At 36.6% G+C, this 19,762-nt stretch overlaps 1 protein-coding gene across 2 annotated transcripts in view; it reads left to right on the plus strand.

Moving 5' to 3' along the window:
- The window catches only part of BICRA (BRD4 interacting chromatin remodeling complex associated protein), a 64,619-nt gene that overhangs the window by 823 nt on the left and 44,034 nt on the right, over window positions 1-19,762 (plus strand). The gene's annotated exons all lie outside the window — the stretch shown is intronic.

Here is a 19,762-nt window from a genome sequence, read left to right on the forward strand (position 1 = left end):
GGCATCGTCTATTTCGTTTTCCCCCACCCCCACGCCATCTCCAAAGTAAAAGCAAAGGAGAGCCCCAGCCGATGGGTCTTCTCCCGTGGTTTCTGAAAGGCTGGGTGGGGAGTTGCAAAGCAAAAACATGTTTTCTTTGGTGTATTCCTTAAAAAGGGAAATCAGACGTTTACACTGCTTCTATTTCCAGATAGTATAAATTCATTTATTTTGATAACGTAAAAAGGTGTTTTTGAGCTCAGTAAAACAAGGAAGATCTGCCAGGTGAGGTTATCCTCTATTAACCTGGTGGTCTCCCATCTCCCTTTATAAAATCCCTACTTATGATTCCGGCCTTGTCCCTGCAAACACGCTACATGTCTATTTTGTGCTCATTTGGCTGAAGAAAAACAGTACTACATAATTAAAAAGTCATTTGTTATTTTTTTACCAAATTACTTCATTTCAAATGTTATCACCCTTTTCTATTATTCCTACCCTTAAGTCTCATGGCTTTCTGTGGAATAAAAACACATTTCTTGCTTTTCAGTTATTATTTTAGTGTTGTACATTAACCATGGTCATTGGCCCCGGTTTTTCTGCAATTTTGTTTTTTGCATGTTTTGTACCTGTTTATACATTGGTGACATGTACAGACTCTAATTCTCCAGCCTAGCCTCTTGTGTATACTTAAGTTAGTAGTCCAATTTGGTTCAAACTCTGATGGTTTATCTGAACACTTGCATGCCTCAAAGTTCATAGTAATAAAACACTACAATATGCCAGAGGTCATTTTGTGAAGGTTTTGCGAAGTCCCCAAAACACCATTTTCATCCTTACCAAGAGCATGTCAAACGATGGAGATATTGAGTGGGCATCTCTGAGATAAATGTTAGTAGTCTTGGAAGTAATTTTCAAAAGCTATAGTGAAATGGAAAGTTTAATAAGTGTGTTTGGGGATCTTTGAAAGCAGGGATGAGGTTCTTTCTGCCACTTTGTTCTTTGTCTCAGGATAGTTAAAAACTGGCTTTTAACAATTTCTGTTGAATGTTTCCCAAGCTTTGTTGATTTGGGAGTACAGTGGGAAACTCTCTTTAGAATATTCTTTTTTTAAAAAAATCATGTTTGCATTGATTAGCAACTCACTAGAAAGGGCTAAAGAACATCTACATACTGCTACTTTATCCCATCATGTGCACATACCTCGTTAAGCAGGGACAGAGGCTTAGCTGAAGCCATATGTGTTTTGCCAACTTAGAGCTATTTTCAATTTGTAGAAACCAGATTTTGAAATTAAACTTTGGTTTCAAATGTCCATTTCCCTAAACAGTGGAAACTGAGATAGCTGAAAGGTAATTAACCAATTTCTCACTGGTTAAACAGAATAAATATGACTTAGTATGGACTATAGGTTAGATTATAGTTAAAGCGCTATCACATAGCTAGGAAATTGAATGTAGGAACATAGCTGAAACTATTTTGTGTTTTTACTCCTTTGAGGCCCATAGGGCTCTTTTTAGGTAGCAAAAACTTTATTCCATCACTTCAGATATAACTATTCTGATTTTGTGAGCCACTATACTTTGTAGTTATTTGCAGGGGGGGGGAGGCAGGAGTGGGCCTGCCACCAGAAAATTGTTGAGATATAAAACTAAAATGGAGAGGGAATGACAAACAATTTCTACCTATGGTTTGGGTGAATTTGTTAGCATATGACAACTGATTTGCTTTAAACACAGATAATGTTCAACCATTGTATCATGAACAGTGATCAATTACTGTACTAAGTTAAAATATGCTAAACTATCACTTGTTAAATATTATTTGAATAATCCATATCTGCCTGGGTTTACTTAGGAAAGCATAAATTTACAAATCACAGTTCATATATTTGTATAGAAAGCTAAGCAAAAATCAAATAGGATGCATAAAAATTTAGCATACAATAGATGAATCCAGCCGTGAATAGTTCAGTAAATAATCTTAATAATCCACCAATAAACACCAATATCTACAACATATTAAAACACAATCTGTTTGGTTTTGGTTTATTGTATGTGAGCCCAGCAAATTATAGTTTATACATCAAACCATGAAAAAGCTGTCTTAGAAAATTATGTGATCCCACTTATAGAAAGTATCCATAATATTAAGCTATGATTTATCGAGATTTGAAAAAAAACATAGTTATACCTATGGAGCAAATTTAGGAACACCACATTATAGTTTTGTGAGTACTCCTATAACCTGATTCACACATAACCACATACTTAATAAGATGGGTTGAATTAGCTATGGTACTTTGGATTAACTTTTTTGTGAGTTTATGTCATACTATGCCAAAAACAACCTGTATTATCAAAAAGCTTCTTGGATTATAAGCTAAATGTCTTCAAAGAAAAACAAAGTCCAGTTGCCTATTGAAAAAGCACCTTTGAGACAACCTGTATTATGGCTTAGCATTTTGTGTGAAGTGGGCCACTTAAAGTATGGATTCTATTTCAGTTACATTCATTATCAGTTACTATTATATTTCTAAATATTTGCTTAAGCGCTTGACCAATCTGCTTTTTCACACTCACTGGTTATAAATGTGCACAAATTATGCTACAAACTCTGAACTTACATTTTCAAATAGGTCTTTTACAAATTGCCAAGATAGGCTTATAAATAGGTTTCAGATAAACTTTTTCAATATCAAAATTTAAATAACATAAATTAGTACTCTAGAGCAATTTGCTACATAGCTTTTGCTATATTGTTGTTAGAGCCTTAAATACAGTAATTATGGGGGGAAATTGAACAACTAAGACTTCTTAGCTGCCATAGTTTTTGTTGATATTGTAGAAACATGGTTTATGTTTTTCATGAGTTGCCATTGTTTATGTTTGTGCCAAATTACTTGTGCCAGTTGGTACAGATCCACTATATTTAATCAAGTGGGAGCTTGTGTTTTGTATCTTTTAATTATTTTTCATCAAAGTAGTAAATGTATATTTTATACTTGACAGCCAAGAATGTTTAGGGAGAAGTTAAGGTAATTGATAATATTAAATATAACATAATATATTCTGAATATAAAATCCATTCTTGTTCTTTTTAATACAAATGCAAGAAATAAAAACTTATAAAATATGGAGGCTAGAGTATATGCTATTTGCATTTTAGAATAGATGAGATATTTTTAAAAATTGGTTTTAGAACCAATTTTCCTTTCTATGCATCTTCTCTCTCTTCTCACGACTTTCTAAGATAGTGCCCAGAAAAAAAATCTGGAAAGTTACTCAGTTAACATTTATGTGTACAGGGAAGAACAGTATTTAATATTACAAAATGTTAATGTCACATATTTGAAAATATTAATCTGAATGCGGGAGAACAAACTGAAATTTGAGCTAAAACAGATGTTATTAATTAAGAATCAGATGATTTAGAAATCAGGGGTTCTGTTTTGCATGATGTGCACTATGTAGAAAAATCAGTATTATTGGTGGAATCGTGAAATTGGATTTGCTTCTGAAATATTACTTTGGGACTCAGGAGTGCCTTTCTTGAGCTTGGGTGATATGCCAAATGTGCTTGATCACAGGAAAGGTAGAATAACACATGCAAGCTATATCCAGAATGGATTCATTCTACATGAGGCTGCCCTTGAACAGAAACCTCGGGTAGTCCAAAATGCAAAAAAGAGGGTCTTGATTGGTGGTTTTGGACTAGGTGACATTGATTTGCAAGAATGACAGTGGCTTCCTCGTTTCTCGCAAAGTTTAAAGAACCCATTTAAATGATTTGCTTTCAGAATAACAGAACAATCAGAATGGTTTGCTTTTTCAAACAGTTATGAGGAACCTTTTGGTTGCTCAGTTCCTCATCTCTGCCCTAAAAGCTGTAAGGGAGGCATTTCAGATTCTGACAGAGTATTTGCCCAGTGTTTCATGGAGTTGTATCTTTTGTGGCAATATCTAGATTATGGAATCCCATGCCTCTAAAGATTCCTTTTATCCCTTAAAAGAGTATTGCATTTTAAAGACATTTTCTTCAAACAAGGCTTCAGCACATTAAAGTTATTAGAGGTTTACTTAAAAATGCCTTTGAACACAATCTGCATAAGATGTTTTATCTGTTGCGTAGGTTTCCATTTTAATGTGTTCTTTATTCATATATTTATTAATATTTCTATATAGCCTTGAGTATTATTTTCTTAAATAAATGTATCCCTTAATCCAGGGGGGGAAATCCTCCCAGGCATTAAAAGCATGATGTTAGTATTACGAAGTTTTAGGCGACAAATCAAAATGTTCATGGTTTTACAGGTTGAGGACTTCCCATTCCATGGAGGAACATTAGTTTGTCTTTGCTAAGTCCATGGCTTCAGGAAATTTCTTATACTTGGACAGCGTCAAAGATGTCTAGCTAGTTCTTGGATCATTTTTCTTGCCAGTGAGATAGCTTACTTAATGTCATATGAATGTCAAGTCAAACAAAACCCTGAATTTCACTGTTCTCACTTTGCTTTTTAACATATCTTTTTCAGATATATATAGACTACTTGAATCTGCCTTTGAATTGTGTTTCCAGGTGATATAAAGGCTTTATTTTGTTGGAAATCATTACTTTTAATCATTATAGGAATCAATCGATGTATAACTTTGTTCAAAAACAGATATTCTCCAAAAGAAACTCCAAAACCTCATGCAAACATTCCAGTTTGGAATTCTATTTGTAAATAGCTGTAAAATCTCTGATAAAAAATGTAAAATGCTGCTGTGCAATACCGTGTTCTTCTAGTGGTCATGTTTATACTTTGTAGTAATTTAAATTCTAGTTGATCAGATTTGCTTTGGCTCTCTTGCCCATGAAAGAACTAACAAAGCAGAGAAACTCCTGTGATTTGTTTACCATGAATTGAAACCCTCTGGCTTGTCTCTGCCAAACAAGCCAACAACCAGAAGTTTTCAACTAGTCTGAGGGAACAAACCAAACGTTTTGGTCCCCGTTTCCTTGTAAATAAACTACCAAAAGATCTTTCATGGTTTATTTACCTCCTCACGCAGGGAGAAGTATTTAAACATGAGTAACAACAGTATGTAGCCACGGCCAAATAAATTCATAGTAAGCCAGAATTTTGAAGATTTCTGTTTTACTTCAACATAGGTATAACTATCTTCTGGAATACTAGAAATTGGGCATAAGAGAGGTTTCAATTATTCCAATTGCTCAAATGTTACTCTTTTGTTTTAATCAAAGCTATAAAAGTTTTGCTTATTTAATAGTTTCAATTTTAAAAAAAATGAACTTCAGCAATTGGAATAATTGTAGCTAACCTAATTTAGTTTTAAATAGTTTTTCATATGACTTATACCTAGGAGTTTGGGCTTTCTAATGCCAAGATTCGTTTGGTCCTCGGATGGTACTGCTCCAGATAGATCCGGTATGCAATCTTGATTCCTGTTGGAAAAACAGTTGGCAGCTCTGGCCAAGAGGCTTTGGCACACCTTTGGGTTATGCGCCACTTGCACTCATACCTGGATTGGGAGTCTCTGCTCATTGTCACTCATGCCCTTGTGAGTGACCGACCTTTGGTCTGGATTTTTCAAATGTGTTCTAGTAGAACTCCCCTTGGAAGGGATTTGGAAGCTTCAACTGGTACAGAATGCAGCTGCACAGATAGTAAATGAAATTGGGTACGTGGTACATGTAACACCACTGCATTAGTTGCTGGTATGTTTCTGGATGCAGCTAAAGGTGCTGGTTGTCACCTTCAAAGCTCTTTATGGCTTGAGATTGGCTTACCTGAGAGACCGTCTTCTCCCAGTTGTTTCTACCTGTCCAATCCAGTCCCATCAGGATGGGCACGCTCCAAATCCTGTCAGCCAAGGAACGTCAGCTGTCATGGACTAGGATACATGCCTTTTCTGCCATAGTACTTGTCCTCTTCCTTCAGAGATTAGGATGGCCCCATGTTCGCTCTTTGTAAGACCTTGGAGTCATGGTTATATGCCTGGGCCTAGGATCCCAAGTATGTGAAGCATCCTGTTTCCTGGATATCTGCAGATCATCATTTTCTCAGCTACTGTGTATATTTATTTTTTGTATCCTGCTTGTAATTTGGTTTTAATTGATTTTATGACAGTTCGCCGCCCGGTTATTTGTTTGAGATGGGTGGCTATATATATTGAATAAATATATCTCCATCAGATTTTAAAAGGCAAATCAGAGGTGACACACACTCACATATACGCACAATGTACAAAACTACATGATTAAGTATGATTTTTAATTGTAACTTGATCAATACAAAATATCCTAAAACTACAATCAGTCTGGGCTCTAATTATGGAAGGACCTCATAGATTACAGAAGAAGAATTGTTTGTTGAATTATGTATTTTTTTTGTAATTTTCCTGATTGCAAATGTGTGGATATATGTAATAAATATTATACACAGCAAGACACATACATACACACACACAATTAGGTAACTAAGTTTATTCAGTATTTATTAGAGAGCAAATCCTAAACTAAAATGAAAACTGCTTGAGTATCCATGTATTGTGACCAATGCAAAATAAAAAAGCATTGTTTCTGAAAGTTAGCTCTTGACCCTATTTGGTAGAAATTTGATTTTATTTTCTATCCCATGTTTCTTCCACTTAGCAAAAGAGAATTTAATTTCAAGTCAACAATCCAAAGTCTTTAAACAACCTGATCTCTTCTTGGCACCAGAAAATATTGTCAGGACCATATATAACTTCCCGTGGGGCAATTTTACACATCAATATTGCAATCAAAAACTAACTGAGAAGAGTCAAGTCAGGATAACATTGTGGTTCCCCCACACCTTTTCCATTGAGAGAGATATTAGAAGCTGGAAAGGAGGGGTTTTTTTGTTTTGTTTTTTGTTTTGTTACCAAGGATAGCTACTTTATATTTCAAGAGGCTTTTATATGCAGTTGTTATTTAAACTCAACATTTCAGGTACCAAACTCTGTATGAATTAACTTCAGTAGGAGAATCATCACATACTTGTTCCTGGACTAGGTCTGGTCTCAAGAATCACTATCTCCCGTCAATTCAGAAACTAAGAAAAATGAGTAGTCCTTTTGGCAATTCTAAGGAATGGCATGTGTTTGGGGAAAATATTTAATATATCTAGCTGATATTGGGAGAAATCATAGACAATCCAATATTCTGTCTTTATTTTTTTAATTTTGAACTCACTTGAGATATTCTTGCCAGTTGATTTCATATTGTAGAATTGTTTCCGTATACTGGTAATAAATGAACCTGGTTTAAATCCATCCTTGCAATAATTTAGTTACAAATGCAATCGCCTATTTCTGTTAGATTTCCCTTCCAATTTTCTTATTTAGTAATCCCTAATGTACAATATTCCTTCCCATTTTGGGTTTATAAAAAAACCTGTTCATTAGTATATGTCTATTTCAACCCTGTAGATGTCCAGATTAAATACTTGTTTCATAGTATTTAATTCATAACATTTATTATAGCCACCCATTTCAACAGATGATATATGATTAATCCTGATGTTCTTATTCCAATTTTCTGAATTCATATAGCACTCAGATATAAACTAAGTACACAGGTTGAATCACAAACTATATTTAAAACTTATTGATTTATTTGTGGTTCAGTGTATCATGCAAATACTGCCATTGGCCAATAGGGGAAAATATCTAACAATATGCGCATTAGTGTTACATTGATTTTCAAATACCGAGATTTCAGATTTTTCTACATTTGACCATGGAAATTCAATCTATTTATAGTCTGCTTAGAAGCAGCTCTAGAGAAGCATTTGAAGCTTACCCATAGCAGCCTACTTGTCATTGCAAACTGAGAATAAGTTCTAGAAACTGTTTCAAATTTATTTGATGATACAGCAATTTCTTGACTGTTACTGACCAAAATGTAGAATCCTTTTATATGACTTGGGAAAATTTCACTTTCACACAGACCACCATTCTTTAAAAGTTATAGAGGTTACCAAAGCTAAGCTGATAATTGCATGAGTTGGGTAAACCACTATAAAAACTCTCTTCAGGGGACCGAGGCTGGATTATAAAACAAATGAATGTTTTTAATGCTTCTGTGTCCGAAGGGTGTGTTATTTTTGACTTTAGAGGAAATCTGTACTATAGTTGGCTGGGTAGTTTTCCCAGAAGGACTTTAAATTTAATTCAAATTTGTTTAAACTGGAGTACGTGTACCCTTATCCTTGTTCAAATAAAGACAAGATTAAACTGGCTGTTAGGAAGAATAATGCTAGGAAATAAACATTCTTTGGTTGGTTTGAGCTGAAGTCACTGAAATGTCTTTGGTCAATGTCTGTACTCTGAACCAGAAATATGGCATTCAGACAAACGATAAAGAAGTTAATTGAGTTGTAGCTCACACTGTCTGACCTCCAGGACTCTTATTACACTGCAGGCTGAAATGCAGAAGTGGCTCCAAAAGAAAACTGCTGCTTTTGAAATATTCCCTTCCTCCTCCTTCTGCTACTCATATTGACAAATTTTGGATCTCGTGGTGTTTTATATATGTGTTCAGAGAGAAATAACTAAAAAGAGTTATTCTCAGGTATTGGGATAATTGGGAAAGATAAATGCATTTGTTTAATGCAGTTAATTGGGAGACTTAATAAACTTGTTATATTTAGGACTGCTTGCTCTCTCTTGGGAATCTTCTTAACTGTAATGCAATGAACCCTACTGGGATCTCTTTGTAATCCATATATTGCAAAGTAATATTCAGTCCCCCAAGATTCATAACAATTGTTAGTTTCTCAAAAGAAAATTTGGCAGTTAAAAACAAGGGGACCTGGTACCGTAGATACTTTATTTCTATAGTAAACATTCACTGGATAGGTCATCAGATTTCTTATTTTCTCTCTGTCTCTACCCCCATTTATTGTTCCTTTATTCTTTAAGCTACATTTTATGTCACTTACCTCATCTTTTAGCTATCTACATTGCAATAGTTAGTTTTTAAACAGAGCTGTATTTTTCTCTTCATCTTTTCTTTTTGCAATTGGACTTCTGATATTTCTTTCAGAATCGGGAGAATGCAGACACATTTAGCATTTTTTGTTTGGGGGTTGGGTGCATACAGCTATACATATTCCAATTTGCAGTATACCTTCTTTGCATTTATTTCCTCAAAGACCTTTGTACTTTGACTGATTGCTTGCCATAATATATTGTTTTAAAACAAAAATCAGCACAGAGGACGTTAGCTACTAGTCACTTGCTGGGTGGAAGGGTTGTTTGATAGGTGTTTTATTTTAAATTGTGCAGTACTGTAAATATATTACACTACCACATTTTATTGCTTTCCATTAAGATCCTATGCTCCCATAATATGGTTCACACCTATGACTAAGTCATAGCATGGATTTTGGCCTTAGTTAATGTGTAAATCACCTGTTTGCATTGAGTGCTGAATGAGCTATTGTAATATATTCAATAAAACATGGTTTAAAAATCCTAATCTAGCGATTATGTGAAAATAGTCTCCTTTTCTCCCCTACGGAACTCAGTATCATATGGAATTGGGTATCATACCACAAAAGTCATGCCTCATTAGTAACAATTGTCTGATGCACTCTGTGGTTCTTTAGTTGTGGATATATAATCCATTCTCGTTTTAGGCATCAGCAATATAACACTGTGACATTAGTACACTAGGTATGGTGTGTACTAGCCATAGGCAGCATTGGTAGGCTGTTCTTTAGATTTTTTGGATATTCCCAAAGGACATGTCAATCTAGACTTATAAAAATATAGTAGTTCAGAAATACTTGAAGACCCCATTTGTTTTGTGCTATAATTTGTCTATAATTTGGGAAGAATTTGAATTTGTATAGGTTCAGCCCTACAGGCAATCCTCGACTTAACACCGCAATCGGGACCAGAATCTTAATTATTGAGTGAGGCAGTCATTCAGCGAGATGCCCACACGACCAATTTGTCAATGTCTGCAATCCCAGCTCTCCCAAATTGCAGTTGTTAAGCAGTTGTGTGGGTTGTGATGTGGAGTATGGGATGCCTCAGGCTGGGAAGGCTCTGGTGGCCTTCGCTGGCTAAAGGGTTCACTGGTGCAAGCAAAGCTGCTGCAGGGCAGTCAGCCTCGGCCAGTTGAATGGCCCAGCAGCATACAGAAATTATTCCATTTACATTTTATGTCCAGCCAACGCAAGGCCCTTCCTATAGAGGTGGCCTTGCACTATTCTGTAAGAGTTCTCTCAAGGCCGCCTAGGTGTGTTGAAATGGTGAACATGATCTGCACCCCTCAGGAGTTCAACTGATCTTCAGGCACAGAAGGAAACTCCTCCATTGGGGTGCAGAAATGAAGCTTAAATCGTGAAGCTCCAAAGTCCCTTCCTGTACCCTACTGGGTGCAGGAAGTTCCTTTCCGCACATCAAGCTAAGCTGATGTCCTTCCCCAGGTTGAAGAAATGGAGCTTACATCTCCATGATCTCAGCTTTGTTTCTTCATCCCATGGAAGAATGTCAATTTTCCTCAGCCAGCAGTTATTTCAGCCAGCCCCTAAAGACTAGAAGGAGTCCTCCTGACATGTAACCTGACTTTCTGAGGAAGCTGGCAGAGAACATTGCAAATGGTGGTCACATGATCACAGGGCACTTGGCAACTGGTTGTAAGTGCAAATGCAGGGTGGGAGAGGGTGGATAAAATGTTTTATGATGGCCAGAATTGGGCCATAATGTACCTTTTCTGAGGTCATCATAACTACTAACTGTTGTTAAACAACCAGTTGTAACCTGAGGACCACCTGTATTCAGGGGAATACAGTTGGAAAATTGTTAACTTCCATAATGAGTTAATACAATGTTGTTTCTTTATTTTATTTATTTGTATCTCTCTTTTATTGTTTTTACAAATAATGCAAGGCAGTGAACATTTCCAACACACCTTCCTCCTTCTATATTCCTTGCAACAACCACCCTGCAAGGTGGGTTGGGCTAAAAGAGAATGACTGGCTCAAGGTCATCCAGCTGGCTTTCATGCCTAAGACTGGACTAGAAGTCATTGTCTCCTGGTGAATGGTCTCAAACTATCCTGTCTTATAAAATTTAAAACAAAAGGGTTGGGGCCCCTTTTCATTTTTTTAAATTTTCATTTCCAACAAAATGTGCAATACAGTAACAAAAACAATATAAGGATTTTGTATTCCCAAGGAGATACACCAAAACTTTACTGCAGGGGTAATAACTTATTTTTTATGTTATTTATTGAATTTGTAGACTGCCCCATCCCTGACTACACCGGGCAGCTTTACAAAAATTAAAGCAACAATAAATATAAGCAACTCGGCAATACAAAACAGCATCCCTTTAGGGAATCACCTGCCCCCCCACACATCAAATTTCTTATAACTCTCAGAGTCTGTCCATCACCCTAAGTCAAGTCCTGCAAAAAAAGACAGGTTTTTAAAAAGCACTTGGAAACAGGGAACAGAGCTCATCCCTGTTCCAATTTGCACTTTTTTTCCTTTTGAATCAAATTGAGTTTTTTACTCATATTGAACTTTAGTTGATACAAATCATATATAAATGTGAAATCTTTTTATTGATACAAAAATAAGGGTATCTAACCCTAACCATGGACATCTGGCAGTTCACTTAAAAGACCAAAGGATACATAAGCCAGACAACCTTTTTTCTACTGTCCTCTTGGCACATCCTGAATCAAGTTGGTCAGATGAATTGTGGATGATTTGGGATACCCTTCAAATAAGACTTGTCCATCTGTTCAGAATGCCAGATGAAGACCAATTTACACAGTCAGTGTTGGCAGAGTTATAAATATTTGTATTAAATGTAGTTCAAAACTCATATGCCCTGGTTGCTTTTGCCATTCTCCCCATCATTCAGTTTATCCATTGTCTTTTAACAGCAACTTATGGCCTTTTTCCCCCTATGTCTTTAATAAGTCTGGCTTGGCTTAGCTTTGGTACAATTCCTTACTGAGGCATCTCACCTTTCTGACTGCTATTTAATACATTTCTACTCAGGTCTGCTATAATAGCAATAGCACTTAGACTTATATACCATTTCAGTGCTTTACAGCTCTCTCTAAGCAATTTTCAGAGTCAGCCTATTGCCCCCAACAGTCTGGCTCCTCATTTTACCTACCCCGGAAGGATGGAATGCTGAGTCAATCTTGAGCTGGTCAGGATTGAACTGCTGACAGTCAGCAGAATTAGTCTGCAATACTGCATTCTAACCACTATGCCACCACAGCTCTTGTAAGTAACTGGATCTAGCAACTCCACTAGGCATATAATCTTAATTGGTTGTTATTCTATTGTACAATGGCTATGCCTTTTAAAAACAGTTGTATGTAACATCAGCCAGATGGCCAATTTCTGCTCCAAGACACACTCTGAAGACAGGGCAATTTCTAGTGGAAATGCAGCAGCTTGAAGAGTGTTGTTGTCCTTCCCCCATCTCCAGCTTGGGTCATTTTTCTTGCTGGGGTTTCAAACTCCTGTCTTATAAACAAGGAACTAAACCCCCCAGCTTTTATTGGGGGAAGCAGTAGAGAAAGGGTTAACTGTAGACCAATTCTGTCTTATAAGTTATCTCATCCAGAATGTATTTTCAGTGGAGATAAAGTGAACTAACTTTTTATGCATCTTTAAAGTATTCTGTAGTTGATTCTGGAAAACACAGAATTTGAGGTAATCAGAAAACCAATGAAAAGAGACAATAGTATAGTTTTATTTGTGCATTCTTATTTGCACCTCTTCAAAAACAAAATTCATTGAATTTAGTGGTGCTTCATCTCAGAAAAGAATTGCCATCCTAATTTTAGATCTTAGATAGCTATTTCCACTTTCATCTTGACCTGAATCATGGAGTCCAGACACAAATTCAGTTGCCTCTGACAAACATTCCTTAACATCTCATTAAACATATCCTAAGTATAATGATTAGTATTTTGTGGCACTGCCTTTTTGTTTGTTTCTTTTTGTTCTCTCTATAGAGAAAAGAAACGTTTAAAATATTTGAAGTTTCTACCTTTGTGCTTTCCTCATTATATTAAAAGACAGGTAAGCAGAATCAACCAAATTATTATTGAGGGTTGTGCATCTTCCCATCTCTGTCAATTCGTTTATTTGTTGTAATAAAAGTGTCCTACTTCACTGCACAAATGACAAATTAACACACCTACTGTATTTTTATTTTAATCTGAGAATATTAAGCCCTGCAAACATTTGCTCTCTGTATGTGTAAATAATGCAGACTGATTATATTGGACAGAAGCTTGCCTTGATGAAAGCCTAAGATTAGGAAGAATTAAATACTGTAGCTGTCGACATCCACGAGTTTATGATTTTTTTTCCCCTGGTAAATAATTTCAGTAATATTCTAAATTAATGACAGAGCTTCTGACAAGTTTCTATTAGCACAAAAATAGACTGAAATATTGCCTTTAATATACTGTAATTGTATGTAGCTTATTATAGTCTAAGAGGATGATGGAGAAATTGAGAGATGATCTTGAGACTGCTGTATTAAAATGCTGCTTAATAACCCACTCAAAACATGCTCTGGATCCTGTTGTATGATGTTTTCGTGACTACAGTGGAACCTCTGGTCACGACTGTAATCCATTCCAGGACTTCAGTCGCAACCAGATTTGGTCGTGACTGGAAGCAAGACTGACTGCGGATGCATATACAAAAAAAAATGGCGCAGAAGGGGAAATCGCTGTGGCAGGGGAAATCACCACGTTTGTGTTTGATTGCCACCCGAGTATTTGTTTGCAACCAGATGCAAAATATTTGCGAAATTTTTGGTCGCCACCTGATTTGGTCATGGTCAAAAGCATTCATGACCCGAGTTTCTACTGTATATCTTTCATTTTTGTTTAACCAACTTCTTGTCTTTCAATATATTAGTCTCAAGGACGGTTTCTAATTCTTTGCCTATATATTTGTTTTCCAGAAATCCTGGATTTTTAAAGCTAGTTCACCATCCTATTTTGTTCTGGGCCCATTTCCTTTTCTCACAACTACTGATATTTTTTATGGAAAAATATTTAAAATTCAAAGGGTTCACAAACTTTAAAGCACCACTGTATGCCTTTTTCACCTCCTTTATTATCTATACGACAATCATCTTTTAATTAGTCCTAAAAGCAGGAACCCATTGGATTTTGCAAGGGAGTGAAAAGCATTTCCAGAGAAAAAAAGCAAGTGAGCTAGTGAAGGGTTCAGAAGTTGGGCCTTTTTTTGCGTTTAGATTAACAAAACTATGGAATGCAATTTGCTGTATTAGTGGATTCTCTGCCAAGATGTCTGCAACTGATTTTTGTTGCCATTCATAATAGCAGTAGTAGACTTAGCAGTAGACTTATATACCGCTTCATAGGCCTTCAGGCCTCTCTAAGCGGTTTACAGAGAGTCAGCATATTGCCCCCAACAATCTGGGTCCTCATTTTACCCACCTCGGAAGGATGGAAGGCTGAGTCAACCCTGAGCCGGTGAGATTTGAACCGCTGACCTGCTGATCTAGCAGTAGCCTGCAGTGCTGCATTTTAACCACTGCGCCACCTTGGCTCAAAGTCCAAAGAACCAAAGTCTTCAGTTTTCCTGAAACAATCAATTTGGCAACTTTTTACTAGCTTGAAATTCATATAAATAATTTGCAAATAGAACATGTAAGGTTTTTGTCAAGATAGCTTTTAAAGAAATTTCTTTAAGTAAGTAGGGGTAGTGTGAAGTGTGTCTCAATTTCTGGGAATGAAGTAATGTTTATCTGCAAGACACTAAAAAGTGTGTGTGTGTGTGTTTGTGTGTGTAATTATAAATAAATCTGAGCTTTTTATCTCTTTTTTCCTCCCTATTTGTTGAAAAGAGAACACTCTGCCTCCCTTTGCACTCTCCCTGCTGCTCCTGCTGCGGTTTGAGGGAATGCAAGTCTGGAAATGATTTCAAGCAAATGTTAGAAGTAAATACAGCATGTTTGGGGGGAAGGGAGGAAGAGAGGTAGAGAGGGCAGTCCAGCATGACATTTTGTTAAGAAAAGGAAGTGAATGAGGCATTTCAGTCCCCATCTATAGTCAGTGTAATATCACTCAATCCAGCCACTGAAAATGTCTCTTAATGCTGTTCAGCCACTTTGAATATTTGAAGACAGGTTATCAATTTCCTGACTTCAGTTTGTTAACATGCATCCCCGTCCAATTATTCAGAAGAAGATTTTGTGTATGTCAATTTTTCTATACTACAATGTTTCTCAATCTTAGCAGCTTTTAGATTATGTGGATTTCAATTCCCAGAATTTCCCAGTCAGCATGGTTGGCCAGGGAATTCTGGGAATTGAAGTTCACATATCTTGAACTTGGTGTGGTTGACAAATTCTGTCATGCTGTAATTCCTAAAAGGAATTCTTTTGCAGAAATTTACCTCAACCCTTTCTACTTTTTTACAATGGTTTTTTTTGCTAGTCTGTGGTGGATAAAAATATGCTTTACCCATCCAATAACTTGAAATAAATGCACATAAACATTGCATGGGCTATTGTGCTTTGGATATGAAAATTAGTCTTTGTGTTGGTTTCTATTTATGCAATAGGAGAAGAATCTGAGAGCAGTTGTTTATTTTCTATATACAAGCATTCACCTTTAATATGGGGATACAGAATAATACTCCTTTATTTATTCTCCTTTATTGGTATAGTACTGTTTTCTCAAAACTATAAATGCATACCATTGATTTTTCCAGATGCAATTCATGTCAGATCATTGTCTTGGTGCAACAGGTACAATTATCTGTCATTCTACCGAAGATATTAAATCAATGTCCAAAAATAATACTATACAATGTATTTATTTGTGTTTGTACTTTTAGCTTATTTTTCAGACAGTTTTTTCCTAAATTAGCTTTTATCAATTTTCTGGCATCCTTTTTATACATACTGCAGTTTAAGTTATCTTCTAACTTAGTCTACAAGGTAGGCTGGGGTAGAAAACATTTAAGCTTTGAAAGTAACTCATGAGAGTTTTACTTCCTACTTATTTTATCCTGCCTGCTGTCACCTGTGGTCATACAGGTTTTGAAACAATACAAAACCTGTTTAACCAGTTTATCAGGTGAGAAAAGGAGATGAATATGCCTGCAATGAGCTTCAGCCTCTCAATTAAGCCACTTATTTATTCCAGCCACAGATACTCAGGTTGTATGTAAACAGTGTAGTTACATTTTTTTTAAAAAAGTCTGAATTTATGAACAAATTGTGGGGCAGGAACTGAAGTCATTATGCCACAATAATCTGGGACAGGAATTAAACAGGGATTGTGTTCTTCCTCTAGGTCTTTTGTGCAGCATCATTATCTAAAACAACACTTCACAGAAACTGATCCAGAATGGAGAGTAACTGCAGGGCACATAGAAGTTCAAAAAGAATGAATCTGAGAAAACACTGCTACACTTATTTAGATTTTGCTGTGACCACATCACACTTCCTTGATGTGGTGCCCCAAGATCTGATGGCTGCTAGTTCTGATTATTTTAGTGATGGATGTGACAAATTCATGGCAGAATAGATCTATCACAGTGATGGGTTTTGATGTCTAGCTAGACATCAGAGGCAAATGCAACATTGAAAACAAATTACTGAGGATGGAGGTTAAATACTTGTTTGTGGTTTTCCAGAAGCATGAATTAGTCTTTGTGAGAAACTGGATGTTGAACCAGATGGGCCTTTGGTCAGTTTTAGCGGGATTGTGTGCTTTCTCTGTTGTGGCACTTGCTTTCTCCAATGACACACACACATTATTCAGTTTCCATTCTAATGACATGCAGAAAATCATTAAAAACTTGATTGTCCTCTTAGGCCTTGAGTTAGAGTATTTGCAGAGTCCCTGTGGTTTGAGTTGTTATTGTTCTCTTCTATCAGCAATGGGTTTCTTTTCTACATATGTTTTTTTTTTAATTTTCATTATAAAATTCTTCAAGTTGTTAACGAAGCAGGGCAGCCTCAAAATTGAATTGAATTGAATTAATTAAATAATTGCTTAGGGACAAAGATGGACTGGAAGTTAAATAAAAGTCTTCATAATCAAACTTTGCTAATTACCCTGATAAAATTAAGTTACATGAATTTTGTTTGAACATTTATTGACCTGGCAGCATAAGGAGCTGTTGGAATGAATATTTTTCATGTATTGGGGCAAGTCATAGCATTAAAAAAACCTCATTTCTAAATTTTTAGAACTATTGTTTACTATTTGACTTACATAAATTAGTTTAATAGCTATTTTTATTTTGAGAATGAGAGATACAATCAAATTACGCATAATATTGGGTGCTTTTTTTAAAAAAAATCAAATGGTAGAATTCAAAGATATGGAACCCTCTACAGCAGCGGCCCCAATCTTTGGAGTACCAGGGATTGGTTCCATGGAGAGAGACCTTTCCGCAGACTGGCGGGGACGTGGTTTAGTGTGCTGCCTGCATCCCACAGATGCGGCTTCACTTGTTTGCACGGACCGGTTTGTGGCATGCTGCTGCCTGGTGCCGGACAATAGACTGAGGATTGAGGATCCCTGCTCCACAGTACAGATAGTCATGGAGTTACAACAGTAATTGGACTGGACTTTCCATCACTAAGCAAGGTAGTTGTAAAGTGCAAAGTTCATATACCTGCATCACTGAGCAACAGCAATCCCAGCAGTCTCCATTGCTGTTGTCAACCAAATCCCATTGGTTGTTAGGTGAGAATCGAGCCCAACCCAAATGATTTCCTCACTTGGTCTCTCCTGGTCTCAGTAAAGAAAGGGACTGCCTCTTCTTCAACTCCCCCAACCATCTATCTCCCCTCCCTCTCTGCCCTTTGTCCCTCCCCCCTCCCCCCCACAGGAACATTTCTTGGTGGTGGCAGCATCTCTAGAACTGAAGAAGGGGGCCAGGGTTTTTAGTAGTCTTGCTGTTACTGCTCAAGGGGTTCTACTTCAGCCCCAGTGGTCACAAATGGCAATCATGTGGCCATGGGGGTTCTGCGCATATACGCCTTTTCCATGAAAAAGTGCAGTTAGTGTTCAGCATAAAGTGTTTAAAACATGCTCCTTGACACAGTTTAAACCACTTTATCCATGCACAAAGCTAGCACCAAGAAAATTTGGGTTATATCACTACATTTAAGCCTTAACTTTGGACTCAAATGAAAAAGAGATCAAGTTGGGTGGTGCTGGACACGGATGATGCTCTTAGCTCTGGAATTGTCAGGTGCAAATAACCAGGAGCATCGCTGAGTTCAAACCATAGAGAAGTTTATTGTTGCTACTTCTAAAAGAAGAATCTAGTCAATTAACAGTCAAAGCTAAGTTGGTGCCAGACAAAGTTGATGGAATTTGCGGGGGCTGGACTTAGGTCTTTTGTGAAAATGCAATGACTCTAAACTGATGACATGTTTAACCCCACCTTCCGCTCTACCTCTTTTCCTACAGGAATCTTTTAATAATTTCACACAGATGCTGAAATATACAGGGAACATGAAAACGTCTTAGGCATCTCTCACATAATGCTTCATGGCGCAAGGGAGAGAGGATTTCATCAAAGCAATGGTCTCTAGACTGTTAATGCTTAGAATCAGCCAATGAGACTAATATACTGAATTTTGTACATAAATGGAAAGTGTTGGTTAACTATGTAGATTCTTTACGGTAATCAATCACAGGATGAAATGTAGTTTGAACTTGCTTCTTTTCTCAGGAACAGATTATACTTAAAGCTATTTTTGTTTAGATTCAACTATGTTTACTACTAAGTATCAAATGGCAGTGAGCTTGTAAGGCAAGAGGGAAGTTTATAGTTTTGAACACTTTATGGTATCTCTTAATATTTTCTCATTTTCATTTATTATTCCACTATACATTTTAGGATGAGGAACAACATACCTGAAATCAGAATAAAAGTAACAGGCACTATTGCCGTTTTACTGATCATAGATTACTTTTGTGATTATTCTATCAGTTGTCAGAGTTTTGGCTGACTATTATTATGAGATAAACCCAGGAGCAAAACACAGCACACAGAGCCTTTAGACAATTAATAGTAAGGCTCTCTAAGGCTGAAAGTGTCCTTCTGATATAGTCTGGGGCACTATAAAAACTAGGTCTGGATGCAAAATCTAGAGTTCCTCCCAGTATAAGAACCAAGCGATGGCATTGGATATGGACTTCATTGGGCTAGTTTTGTAAGGTAGATGGTTAGAGACTGAAATGGTAAAGTTAAATAGCTGAACTAGGCCAAATTCACCTGGTTGGATTCCAGGTTGGATTGTAGTTTTGTGCTTGAGGTTGGAGGGCTTTTTCTTTCATGGGAAAATGGGATTATGGTCATGTCAGGTAATCTGGTGGGAGACTGAGAAAATGTCGTACCCCATTCAATATCTCCCCCTTCCTGGTGTCTCCCTTCATCCCAAGATCCAGGTACTAAATTCCTAAGGCTTTGACTCTTACTACTCTATAGTAAAACTATCCTACTCAGGAAGGCTTTCTCACAGTTACATGTATGAAGGTGAGGTGTTTTGTATGCTGAACAAAAAGCTAAGTATAAATTTAACAAATAAATATTCAATGTAAGACTATGTCAGCCTTGTCCACACTTAGCTGCTTAGCCTGGTAGATTTAATTAGTTTTTATAGACACAGGAGTAGAGGAATTGCTGCTAAAACAAATTTAGTTAGAATTAAAAAATATAGTAATTGGTAGCCATTAACAGCTATTGTAA

The sequence above is a fragment of the Thamnophis sirtalis genome, unplaced genomic scaffold (assembly GCF_051295495.1).
Source record: "Thamnophis sirtalis isolate CommonGarterSnake01/CBP01778 unplaced genomic scaffold, rThaSir2_p1.2 scaffold_13, whole genome shotgun sequence".
Lineage (NCBI taxonomy): Eukaryota > Metazoa > Chordata > Lepidosauria > Squamata > Natricidae > Thamnophis > Thamnophis sirtalis.